Source organism: Chiloscyllium plagiosum, unplaced genomic scaffold (genome assembly GCF_037043375.1).
Source record: "Chiloscyllium plagiosum isolate Xiang-an unplaced genomic scaffold, Cpla_swu_hap1 HiC_scaffold_27, whole genome shotgun sequence".
Lineage (NCBI taxonomy): Eukaryota > Metazoa > Chordata > Chondrichthyes > Orectolobiformes > Hemiscylliidae > Chiloscyllium > Chiloscyllium plagiosum.
Window position 1 is genome coordinate 59,889,735 of NW_028270165.1, and position 13,463 is coordinate 59,903,197.

Genomic DNA, 13,463 nt, shown 5'->3' on the forward strand with positions numbered 1-13,463 from the left:
ACAAAATAAGGTGTCATTTCCTGGAGGCTCAGAATATTTTATTGCTCCAGAAGGTGTAAAAGGGGGTCAAAGATTCAGCAGAAATCGAGTAGAGCTGAGAACAGACAACATTTTCCTCTGTGGGAACAGGGGGACCAGAGGACAGAGAAATCAGGACCTGAAATCGAGCTGACACCAGACTACCATGTTATCAGTGCTTTGACAATGGAACTTCTCTGCGGGGCAGGTTGAATTATGAATTGAATAGTAACTTCCTCAAGGAGACTGTGCAAAAAGCCCCAGGCTTGTCTCTGTGGCGCAACTGGTCAGCGCGTTCGGCTGTTAACCGGAAGGTTGGTGGTTCGAGACCACCCGGAGACGGGGCGTTTGCTGTTCACGCTCCTACTGCTTTCTTGGCTGCAAAGATGCGCGTTTTTAATGGTGTCAGGAAAATGTTTCCCAAACGGAAATCTTTTCCACTGAGGAAGCACAAAGGGGTTTCTGAATTGATTGAATTTCTAACGTAAAGGAATGCGGATGCTGACAGTCCGAGACAGAAAGCGAAACTGCTGGAGCAACTCAGTAGTTTTGGATGTTCCTGGATGAGGTAAAAAAAGTTCTGAAATGTCTCTGATTCTCTTTCTACAGATGCTGCCTGACCTGCTGAGTTGCTCCTGCAATTTCTGGTTTTGCTTTTAACTGAACGTCCATTTCATCTTTCGGGATGAAGCACCCAGAATCGCCATTTGCAGATATTTAACCCTTTCGAAAACTGTGAAGTGATTGGATTCAAACAAACTCTGCAATGATTTACTCTTTCTCAGCTCCACGGGCAGAGAGACCTGCGAAATGAAGCTGTCAGTGTGGTTCTGTATTGGTGGGCAGAGTGGTGAATGCGATGGACATGAAATCCATTGCGGGTTCCCCACGCAGGTGTGAACCCTGCCGACTACAGTTGAGAACTGTCGTCAGAAAGAAAGGGAGATTGTTTCACGGATTTTTAAAGATGCAAATCAGTGGAGGGGTTTAAATATTTCAATCACATTGGGACTGATCGGGAATCTGCAACCCACTGCCTGTCAGGGTGGAACAAGCAGATATCCCCAGAGCTGCTTTTGAGGATATGAGCCAAGTGTTTGGAAATGAGACTAGAACAGTGAGGGGCGTGAAGTCGTGGTCGAAATGAGGCAGGCACCTGAGGACAAAGGTGTTTTATTTGCCAGTGAAAGATACTGCTTCACAAAGTTGGGTCGATGGAAGGGAAGCAGTGATGGTGATTATCTTTGGCTGTTCACCTTGTGAATGTTCCCATTGCTGTGCATGTCCGTATAACGTCAGAACTCTGCAGCATGGCGGCGTCAGGTCCGCACAGTGCCAGGGGCGCAATGGATGACGCATGTGACTCCACCTACATGTTTGAAATGCAGCTCACAGCTTCTTCACACACCCCAATTAATCTTTCTCATTGTCCTGAAGCCGGCATACGGTTTGAATTCCTGATCTGCAGGAACGAGACTCTTTTCACTGTCTCGCGTCAGTAAGTGTCCCTGAGAACATCAGAGTCACGTCACAGCGCTGTCAGAGGAGGGGAAGCTGAAAGAGCCCCACACGCTGCTCACGGGCACATTTCACTTTCCCCAACTCACCGCCCCAACCACTGCGGCTCCTGGGAGTGGAAAGGGAAGAAACGCCAAAACCCAGTCTCAGCTTTGTAAATCTTCAGGAAATAAGAACACTGCTTATCCCTTCCGGTCTTCCATCCTGGCCTGACAGCGTTGATTTTAAATGGCTGTCCAGTTAGTGCCGATTCGTTTTGGCTGAAAAAATCTTCCTTATCTCATCCCAGCATTTCTTGCCACAGAGAACTGTGCGGCAGAGTTCATGTATTTCCTTGTATGGTATTTTGTAAATAACATTTGTTTGCGGGTTGTTTGTATAGGGTATTTAAGGTTCACTAGCCGTTGTTTAATGCTGAGAGGGTTGAGTTATCTGGAAATCATTTCACAGATATCTTTAATGTAAAGTAATGTGGCTAGGGTTTCTGCAGACGTTGTGTCTGCTAGTGTCAGTTTGTTGATGTGAAATCGTCACACTGGGTTTATTGGGTAGGCAAAAGTGGGGACTGCAGATGCTGGAAACCAGAGTTTAGATCAGAGTGGTACTGGAAAGGCACAGCAGGTCAGACAGCTTCCGAGGAGCAGGAAAATCGACATTTCGGGCTTAAGCCCTTCATCAGGAATAGAGGCAGGACGCTTCCAGGGATGGCGAGATAAATTGGGGGGTGCTGGGCCGAAGGTAGCAAAGAGTACAATAGGTGAATGGGGTGGGGATGGAGGTGACAGGTCAGAGAGGAGGGTGGAGCGAACAGTTGAGAAGGGAGATTGGCAGGTAGGACAGGTCATGAGGACAGCGCTGAGCTGGAAGATTGGAACTGAGGTAAGGTGGGAGGAGGGGAAATGAGGAAACTGGTGAAGTCCACATTGATGTCCTGGGGTTGAATTTATCCGAGGCGAAAGGTGGGCGTGCTTCCTTCAGGCATCGGGTGGGGAGTGAGCGGCGATGGAGGAGGCCCAGGACCTGCATGTTCTCGGCAGAGTGGGAGGGGGGTTGAAATGTTGGGCCGGAGGGTGATGGGGTTGATTGCTGCGGGTGTCGTGGAGATGTTCCCTCAAGCGCTGTGACTTGACACTGCGAGGAGTCTCCAGTCTCCCCAATGTAGAGGAGACCGCATCGGGAGCAATGGATACAAGCAATGACATTGGTGGAAGCCTTCTCACGATCGTGGCCCAGGTTCGATTTCCGGGCAGGGAAGCAATTTACATTAGAGCTGTGAGGTGGCACTGCTGTCTCCCTGGTGGTCTAGTGGTTAGGATTCGGCGCTTTCACCGCTGCGGCCCGGGTTCGATTCCCGGTCAGGGAAGTGTTTCTCTGTGAATCGTTTGCCTACCCATTCTCCTTAAATGCGCTGTATCGTTCCTTATTGGCCTTCGTCGTTACTGGCTACTGCAGTGTGTCGTGCCTCGTTGAAATAGTGTCCTGATTCAGCTTGTTTTTATGTGTAGGGATCATTGCTTCTGTAGCTAAGTACTTGATTCGTGTGTGTTGTTTTCCTGTCGACGCTGTTTTGAATTTACCATTGACTGCTCGCTCTACTATGACATCTAGGAATGGCACTTTGTTGTTGTTCTCCTCTTTTGTGAATTTTATGCCAGTAAGGATATTGTTGATGGTGTTGTAGGTTTCCTCTAATTTACTTCATTTTTTGATGACAAAAGTGTCATCACTGTGGCGGACACAAAGTTTGGTTTGGATCGTTGGAAGGGCTGTTGGTTTGAGACTGCATTATTGCTTCTGCTAGGAATCCTGATACTTGTGGTTTCATGGGTGTTTCGTTGATTTGTTTGAGGCTTGTTACTGAATATGAAGTGGGTGGTTAAGGCACAGTTCCACGAGCTGGATAGTGCTATCTTTGCTGATGAAGTTGGTGCTGTATTTGTGTCTTTGGTTCTTCGAGTAGTGTCTCCAGTTTTCTTTGGCCACGTTGATGTTAATGGATGTGAACAGGGCTGTTATGTCAAAGGACATCATTATTCCATCCTCTTCTAACTTAGTGTCTTTGGTGTTCAGGAATTCTTGGATGGAATAAATGGAGTGGCGTGAATCTTCGACTTGGTGTTCTAGTCTTCAGTGGAGGCCTTTGACTAATCTGTATATTGGTGTTCCAAGTAGTGAGACTATGGCCTGAGGGGGGCTCCTGGTATGAAGAGGAGGAGAACAACAACAAAGTGCCATTCTTAGATGTCACAATAGAGCGAACACTCAACAGTGAACTTCAAACTAGCGTCTACAGAAAAACAACACACGCAAACCAAGTGCTTAACCACAGAAGCAATCATCCCAACACCCACAAACGAAGCTGCATCAGGACATTATTTCAATGAGCCACTACACACTGCATATAGAGGATTATAAAATCATGAGGGATACGGATGAGGTGAACAGCAGGTGTCCTTTCCCTCAGCTGGGGTTTTCAGGATCAGGGAGCAAATATTTTGAGGTGAGTAGAGAAAGATTTTATAAAGACAGGACAAGGATCGTTTTTTAAGAGAGTGGCCTGAGTGCAGAATGAATGTCCAGAAGAAGTCATAGAGTCATAGAGATGTACAGCACAGAAACAGACTGTTTGGTCCAACTTGTCCATGCCGACCAACTATCCCAAAACAATCTAGTCCCACCTGACAGCGCACGGCCCCATATCCCTCCAAACCCTTCCTATTCATACACCTAACCAAATGCCTTTTAAATGTTGCAATCGTACTAGACTTCACCACTTCCTCTGGCAGTTCATTCAATAAACGTACAATCCTCTGCGTGAAAACGTTGCCCCTTAGATCTCTTTTGTATCTTTCCCCTCTAATGCTAAACCCATGCCCTCTCGTACTGGACTCCCCCACCCCAGGGAAAAAGACTTTGTCTATTTATCCTATCCATACCCCTCATGATTTTATACACGCAGAGTTACAACGTTTGGATAAGTACATGAATATGAAAGGTTCGAAGGTTTATGGGCAAACACTGGTAGGTGGGACGAGTTTAGTTTGAGAACATACTCAGCATGGACGAGTTGGATGAAGGGTCTGTTCAGTGCTGTCATACTCTGTGACTGACCTGTACTGGTCTTAAAACCATTTTCTTACCTCCCCCCATAACAATCCACTTCTTTGTTGTTCAAAACTCAGATGAATTTACCCTTGAATATGTTCAATGACCCCACTTCTGAACTGAATTCCTCTTCGTAATATACCACTTGCCTCGCTCATTGCCTGCTGCATCTGCCCGACAACTGGCATTGACTGGAATGGAGGGACTCTGACACCCCTTTATACATCCACACATCATTCCTGATGAAGGGCTTGTGCCCGAAACGTTCACTGTCCTGCTCCTCAGATGCTGCCTGACCTGTTCTGCTTTTCCAGTGCCACATTTTTCGACTTTCACCTCTAGTCCTCACTTTCTCCACATTCCAATATATCACCATTTAAACAATGCACTGCTTTTTTTTAAACAGCCAAGGCTATAACAACACATTGCGGCACTGCACTTGCCATGTGTTTGCCAATTGAGATACAGACCTGGACCAACTTCGGGAAGAGGCAAAACACTGAGTTCTGAACAAAAACGGTAGCACACTCAAAACGTCGGCTCTGTTTACCTTTCCACGGATGCAGCTCGACCCGTTGGCTTTCTGCAGTATTCGCCGTGTTTGAACTGATAGAAGACAATGGTAATTCTGGGCGGGAAGGTTAAATTGTTAATTGAATAGTAGCTTCCTCAACGAGACTGTGCGGGCGCTGGGCGTACCTGTCTCTGTGGCGCAATTGGTCAGCGCGTTCGCCTGTTCACCGGAAGGTTGGTGGTTCGAGACCACCCGGAGACGGGGCGTTTGCTGTTCACGCTCCTACTGCTTTCTTGGCTGCAAAGATGCGCGTTTTTAATGGTGTCAGGAAAATGTTTCCCAAACGGAAATCTTTTCCACTGAGGAAGCACAAAGGGGTTTCTGAATTGATTGAATTTCTAACGTAAAGGAATGCGGATGCTGACAGTCCGAGACAGAAAGCGAAACTGCTGGAGCAACTCAGTAGTTTTGGATGTTCCTGGATGAGGTAAAAAAAGTTCTGAAATGTCTCTGATTCTCTTTCTACAGATGCTGCCTGACCTGCTGAGTTGCTCCTGCAATTTCTGGTTTTGCTTTTAACTGAACGTCCATTTCATCTTTCGGGATGAAGCACCCAGAATCGCCATTTGCAGATATTTAACCCTTTCGAAAACTGTGAAGTGATTGGATTCAAACAAACTCTGCAATGATTTACTCTTTCTCAGCTCCACGGGCAGAGAGACCTGCGAAATGAAGCTGTCAGTGTGGTTCTGTATTGGTGGGCAGAGTGGTGAATGCGATGGACATGAAATCCATTGCGGGTTCCCCACGCAGGTGTGAACCCTGCCGACTACAGTTGAGAACTGTCGTCAGAAAGAAAGGGAGATTGTTTCACGGATTTTTAAAGATGCAAATCAGTGGAGGGGTTTAAATATTTCAATCACATTGGGACTGATCGGGAATCTGCAACCCACTGCCTGTCAGGGTGGAACAAGCAGATATCCCCAGAGCTGCTTTTGAGGATATGAGCCAAGTGTTTGGAAATGAGACTAGAACAGTGAGGGGCGTGAAGTCGTGGTCGAAATGAGGCAGGCACCTGAGGACAAAGGTGTTTTATTTGCCAGTGAAAGATACTGCTTCACAAAGTTGGGTCGATGGAAGGGAAGCAGTGATGGTGATTATCTTTGGCTGTTCACCTTGTGAATGTTCCCATTGCTGTGCATGTCCGTATAACGTCAGAACTCTGCAGCATGGCGGCGTCAGGTCCGCACAGTGCCAGGGGCGCAATGGATGACGCATGTGACTCCACCTACATGTTTGAAATGCAGCTCACAGCTTCTTCACACACCCCAATTAATCTTTCTCATTGTCCTGAAGCCGGCATACGGTTTGAATTCCTGATCTGCAGGAACGAGACTCTTTTCACTGTCTCGCGTCAGTAAGTGTCCCTGAGAACATCAGAGTCACGTCACAGCGCTGTCAGAGGAGGGGAAGCTGAAAGAGCCCCACACGCTGCTCACGGGCACATTTCACTTTCCCCAACTCACCGCCCCAACCACTGCGGCTCCTGGGAGTGGAAAGGGAAGAAACGCCAAAACCCAGTCTCAGCTTTGTAAATCTTCAGGAAATAAGAACACTGCTTATCCCTTCCGGTCTTCCATCCTGGCCTGACAGCGTTGATTTTAAATGGCTGTCCAGTTAGTGCCGATTCGTTTTGGCTGAAAAAATCTTCCTTATCTCATCCCAGCATTTCTTGCCACAGAGAACTGTGCGGCAGAGTTCATGTATTTCCTTGTATGGTATTTTGTAAATAACATTCGTTTGCGGGTTGTTTGTATAGGGTATTTAAGGTTCACTAGCCGTTGTTTAATGCTGAGAGGGTTGAGTTATCTGGAAATCATTTCACAGATGTCTTTAATGTAAAGTAATGTGGCTAGGGTTTCTGCAGACGTTGTGTCTGCTAGTGTCAGTTTGTTGATGTGAAATCGTCACACTGGGTTTATTGGGTAGGCAAAAGTGGGGACTGCAGATGCTGGAAACCAGAGTTTAGATCAGAGTGGTACTGGAAAGGCACAGCAGGTCAGACAGCTTCCGAGGAGCAGGAAAATCGACATTTCGGGCTTAAGCCCTTCATCAGGAATAGAGGCAGGACGCTTCCAGGGATGGCGAGATAAATTGGGGGGTGCTGGGCCGAAGGTAGCAAAGAGTACAATAGGTGAATGGGGGTGGGGATGGAGGTGACAGGTCAGAGAGGAGGGTGGAGCGAACAGTTGAGAAGGGAGATTGGCAGGTAGGACAGGTCATGAGGACAGCGCTGAGCTGGAAGATTGGAACTGAGGTAAGGTGGGGGGAGGGGAAATGAGGAAACTGGTGAAGTCCACATTGATGTCCTGGGGTTGAATTTATCCGAGGCGAAAGGTGGGCGTGCTTCCTTCAGGCATCGGGTGGGGAGTGAGCGGCGATGGAGGAGGCCCAGGACCTGCATGTTCTCGGCAGAGTGGGAGGGGGGTTGAAATGTTGGGCCGGAGGGTGATGGGGTTGATTGCTGCGGGTGTCGTGGAGATGTTCCCTCAAGCGCTGTGACTTGACACTGCGAGGAGTCTCCAGTCTCCCCAATGTAGAGGAGACCGCATCGGGAGCAATGGATACAAGCAATGACATTGGTGGAAGCCTTCTCACGATCGTGGCCCAGGTTCGATTTCCGGGCAGGGAAGCAATTTACATTAGAGCTGTGAGGTGGCATTGCTGTCTCCCTGGTGGTCTAGTGGTTAGGATTCGGCGCTTTCACCGCTGCGGCCCGGGTTCGATTCCCGGTCAGGGAAGTGTTTCTCTGTGAATCGTTTGCCTACCCATTCTCCTTAAATGCGCTGTATCGTTCCTTATTGGCCTTCGTCGTTACTGGCTACTGCAGTGTGTCGTGCCTCGTTGAAATAGTGTCCTGATTCAGCTTGTTTTTATGTGTAGGGATCATTGCTTCTGTAGCTAAGTACTTGATTCGTGTGTGTTGTTTTCCTGTCGACGCTGTTTTGAATTTACCATTGACTGCTCGCTCTACTGTGACATCTAGGAATGGCACTTTGTTGTTGTTCTCCTCTTTTGTGAATTTTATGCCAGTAAGGATATTGTTGATGGTGTTGTAGGTTTCCTCTAATTTACTTCATTTTTTGATGACAAAAGTGTCATCACTGTGGCGGACACAAAGTTTGGTTTGGATCGTTGGAAGGGCTGTTGGTTTGAGACTGCATTATTGCTTCTGCTAGGAATCCTGATACTTGTGGTTTCATGGGTGTTTCGTTGATTTGTTTGAGGCTTGTTACTGAATATGAAGTGGGTGGTTAAGGCACAGTTCCACGAGCTGGATAGTGCTATCTTTGCTGATGAAGTTGGTGCTGTATTTGTGTCTTTGGTTCTTCGAGTAGTGTCTCCAGTTTTCTTTGGCCACGTTGATGTTAATGGATGTGAACAGGGCTGTTATGTCAAAGGACATCATTATTCCATCCTCTTCTAACTGAGTGTCTTTGGTGTTCAGGAATTCTTGGATGGAATAAATGGAGTGGCGTGAATCTTCGACTTGGTGTTCTAGTCTTCAGTGGAGGCCTTTGACTAGTCTGTATATTGGTGTTCCAAGTAGTGAGACTATGGCCTGAGGGGGGCTCCTGGTTTGAAGAGGAGGAGAACAACAACAAAGTGCCATTCTTAGATGTCACAGTAGAGCGAACACTCAACAGTGAACTTCAAACTAGCGTCTACAGAAAAACAACACACGCAAACCAAGTGCTTAACCACAGAAGCAATCATCCCAACACCCACAAACGAAGCTGCATCAGGACATTATTTCAATGAGCCACTACACACTGCATATAGAGGATTATAAAATCATGAGGGATACGGATGAGGTGAACAGCAGGTGTCCTTTCCCTCAGCTGGGGTTTTCAGGATCAGGGAGCAAATATTTTGAGGTGAGTAGAGAAAGATTTTATAAAGACAGGACAAGGATCGTTTTTTAAGAGAGTGGCCTGAGTGCAGAATGAATGTCCAGAAGAAGTCATAGAGTCATAGAGATGTACAGCACAGAAACAGACTGTTTGGTCCAACTTGTCCATGCCGACCAACTATCCCAAAACAATCTAGTCCCACCTGACAGCGCACGACCCCATATCCCTCCAAACCCTTCCTATTCATACACCTAACCAAATGCCTTTTAAATGTTGCAATCGTACTAGACTTCACCACTTCCTCTGGCAGTTCATTCAATAAACGTACAATCCTCTGCGTGAAAACGTTGCCCCTTAGATCTCTTTTGTATCTTTCCCCTCTAATGCTAAACCCATGCCCTCTCGTACTGGACTCCCCCACCCCAGGGAAAAAGACTTTGTCTATTTATCCTATCCATACCCCTCATGATTTTATACACGCAGAGTTACAACGTTTGGATAAGTACATGAATATGAAAGGTTCGAAGGTTTATGGGCAAACACTGGTAGGTGGGACGAGTTTAGTTTGAGAACATACTCAGCATGGACGAGTTGGATGAAGGGTCTGTTCAGTGCTGTCATACTCTGTGACTGACCTGTACTGGTCTTAAAACCATTTTCTTACCTCCCCCCATAACAATCCACTTCTTTGTTGTTCAAAACTCAGATGAATTTACCCTTGAATATGTTCAATGACCCCACTTCTGAACTGAATTCCTCTTCGTAATATACCACTTGCCTCGCTCATTGCCTGCTACATCTGCCCGACAACTGGCATTGACTGGAATGGAGGGACTCTGACACCCCTTTATACATCCACACATCATTCCTGATGAAGGGCTTGTGCCCGAAACGTTCACTGTCCTGCTCCTCAGATGCTGCCTGACCTGTTCTGCTTTTCCAGTGCCACATTTTTCGACTTTCACCTCTAGTCCTCACTTTCTCCACATTCCAATATATCACCATTTAAACAATGCACTGCTTTTTTTTAAACAGCCAAGGCTATAACTTCACATTGCGGCACTGCACTTGCCATGTGTTTGCCAATTGAGATTCAGACCTGGACCAACTTCGGGAAGAGGCAAAACACTGAGTTCTGAACAAAAACGGTAGCACACTCAAAACGTCGGCTCTGTTTACCTTTCCACGGATGCAGCTCGACCCGTTGGCTTTCTGCAGTATTCGCCGTGTTTGAACTGATAGAAGACAATGGTAATTCTGGGCGGGAAGGTTAAATTGTTAATTGAATAGTAGCTTCCTCAACGAGACTGTGCGGGCGCTGGGCGGACCTGTCTCTGTGGCGCAATTGGTCAGCGCGTTCGGCTGTTAACCGGAAGGTTGGTGGTTCGAGACCACCCGGAGACGGGGCGTTTGCTGTTCACGCTCCTACTGCTTTCTTGGCTGCAAAGATGCGCGTTTTTAATGGTGTCAGGAAAATGTTTCCCAAACGGAAATCTTTTCCACTGAGGAAGCACAAAGGGGTTTCTGAATTGATTGAATTTCTAACGTAAAGGAATGCGGATGCTGACAGTCCGAGACAGAAAGCGAAACTGCTGGAGCAACTCAGTAGTTTTGGATGTTCCTGGATGAGGTAAAAAAAGTTCTGAAATGTCTCTGATTCTCTTTCTACAGATGCTGCCTGACCTGCTGAGTTGCTCCTGCAATTTCTGGTTTTGCTTTTAACTGAACGTCCATTTCATCTTTCGGGATGAAGCACCCAGAATCGCCATTTGCAGATATTTAACCCTTTCGAAAACTGTGAAGTGATTGGATTCAAACAAACTCTGCAATGATTTACTCTTTCTCAGCTCCACGGGCAGAGAGACCTGCGAAATGAAGCTGTCAGTGTGGTTCTGTATTGGTGGGCAGAGTGGTGAATGCGATGGACATGAAATCCATTGCGGGTTCCCCACGCAGGTGTGAACCCTGCCGACTACAGTTGAGAACTGTCGTCAGAAAGAAAGGGAGATTGTTTCACGGATTTTTAAAGATGCAAATCAGTGGAGGGGTTTAAATATTTCAATCACATTGGGACTGATCGGGAATCTGCAACCCACTGCCTGTCAGGGTGGAACAAGCAGATATCCCCAGAGCTGCTTTTGAGGATATGAGCCAAGTGTTTGGAAATGAGACTAGAACAGTGAGGGGCGTGAAGTCGTGGTCGAAATGAGGCAGGCACCTGAGGACAAAGGTGTTTTATTTGCCAGTGAAAGATACTGCTTCACAAAGTTGGGTCGATGGAAGGGAAGCAGTGATGGTGATTATCTTTGGCTGTTCACCTTGTGAATGTTCCCATTGCTGTGCATGTCCGTATAACGTCAGAACTCTGCAGCATGGCGGCGTCAGGTCCGCACAGTGCCAGGGGCGCAATGGATGACGCATGTGACTCCACCTACATGTTTGAAATGCAGCTCACAGCTTCTTCACACACCCCAATTAATCTTTCTCATTGTCCTGAAGCCGGCATACGGTTTGAATTCCTGATCTGCAGGAACGAGACTCTTTTCACTGTCTCGCGTCAGTAAGTGTCCCTGAGAACATCAGAGTCACGTCACAGCGCTGTCAGAGGAGGGGAAGCTGAAAGAGCCCCACACGCTGCTCACGGGCACATTTCACTTTCCCCAACTCACCGCCCCAACCACTGCGGCTCCTGGGAGTGGAAAGGGAAGAAACGCCAAAACCCAGTCTCAGCTTTGTAAATCTTCAGGAAATAAGAACACTGCTTATCCCTTCCGGTCTTCCATCCTGGCCTGACAGCGTTGATTTTAAATGGCTGTCCAGTTAGTGCCGATTCGTTTTGGCTGAAAAAATCTTCCTTATCTCATCCCAGCATTTCTTGCCACAGAGAACTGTGCGGCAGAGTTCATGTATTTCCTTGTATGGTATTTTGTAAATAACATTCGTTTGCGGGTTGTTTGTATAGGGTATTTAAGGTTCACTAGCCGTTGTTTAATGCTGAGAGGGTTGAGTTATCTGGAAATCATTTCACAGATGTCTTTAATGTAAAGTAATGTGGCTAGGGTTTCTGCAGACGTTGTGTCTGCTAGTGTCAGTTTGTTGATGTGAAATCGTCACACTGGGTTTATTGGGTAGGCAAAAGTGGGGACTGCAGATGCTGGAAACCAGAGTTTAGATCAGAGTGGTACTGGAAAGGCACAGCAGGTCAGACAGCTTCCGAGGAGCAGGAAAATCGACATTTCGGGCTTAAGCCCTTCATCAGGAATAGAGGCAGGACGCTTCCAGGGATGGCGAGATAAATTGGGGGGTGCTGGGCCGAAGGTAGCAAAGAGTACAATAGGTGAATGGGGGTGGGGATGGAGGTGACAGGTCAGAGAGGAGGGTGGAGCGAACAGTTGAGAAGGGAGATTGGCAGGTAGGACAGGTCATGAGGACAGCGCTGAGCTGGAAGATTGGAACTGAGGTAAGGTGGGGGGAGGGGAAATGAGGAAACTGGTGAAGTCCACATTGATGTCCTGGGGTTGAATTTATCCGAGGCGAAAGGTGGGCGTGCTTCCTTCAGGCATCGGGTGGGGAGTGAGCGGCGATGGAGGAGGCCCAGGACCTGCATGTTCTCGGCAGAGTGGGAGGGGGGTTGAAATGTTGGGCCGGAGGGTGATGGGGTTGATTGCTGCGGGTGTCGTGGAGATGTTCCCTCAAGCGCTGTGACTTGACACTGCGAGGAGTCTCCAGTCTCCCCAATGTAGAGGAGACCGCATCGGGAGCAATGGATACAAGCAATGACATTGGTGGAAGCCTTCTCACGATCGTGGCCCAGGTTCGATTTCCGGGCAGGGAAGCAATTTACATTAGAGCTGTGAGGTGGCATTGCTGTCTCCCTGGTGGTCTAGTGGTTAGGATTCGGCGCTTTCACCACTGCGGCCTGGGTTCGATTCCCGGTCAGGGCAGTGTTTCTCTGTGAATCGTTTGCCTACCCATTCTCCTTAAATGCGCTGTATCGTTCCTTATTGGCCTTCGTCGTTACTGGCTACTGCAGTGTGTCGTGCCTCGTTGAAATAGTGTCCTGATTCAGCTTGTTTTTATGTGTAGGGATCATTGCTTCTGTAGCTAAGTACTTGATTCGTGTGTGTTGTTTTCCTGTCGACGCTGTTTTGAATTTACCATTGACTGCTCGCTCTACTGTGACATCTAGGAATGGCACTTTGTTGTTGTTCTCCTCTTTTGTGAATTTTATGCCAGTAAGGATATTGTTGATGGTGTTGTAGGTTTCCTCTAATTTACTTCATTTTTTGATGACAAAAGTGTCATCACTGTGGCGGACACAAAGTTTGGTTTGGATCGTTGGAAGGGCTGTTGGTTTGAGACTGCATTATTGCTTCTGCTAGGAATCCTGATAC

The 13,463-nt window shown here is 47.4% G+C and overlaps 3 non-coding genes across 3 annotated transcripts; all 3 read left to right on the forward strand.

Annotated features, from left to right (window-relative positions):
• Window positions 1-2,827: 2,827 nt before the first annotated feature.
• On the forward strand, window positions 2,828-2,899 carry trnae-uuc (transfer RNA glutamic acid (anticodon UUC)). The gene has a single exon. It is a non-coding gene; the product is annotated as a tRNA-Glu (tRNA).
• A 4,985-nt stretch (window positions 2,900-7,884) lies between these two features.
• Window positions 7,885-7,956, forward strand: trnae-uuc (transfer RNA glutamic acid (anticodon UUC)). The gene has a single exon. It is a non-coding gene; the product is annotated as a tRNA-Glu (tRNA).
• A 2,443-nt stretch (window positions 7,957-10,399) lies between these two features.
• On the forward strand, window positions 10,400-10,473 carry trnan-guu (transfer RNA asparagine (anticodon GUU)). The gene has a single exon. It is a non-coding gene; the product is annotated as a tRNA-Asn (tRNA).
• The last annotated feature ends 2,990 nt before the right edge of the window (window positions 10,474-13,463 follow it).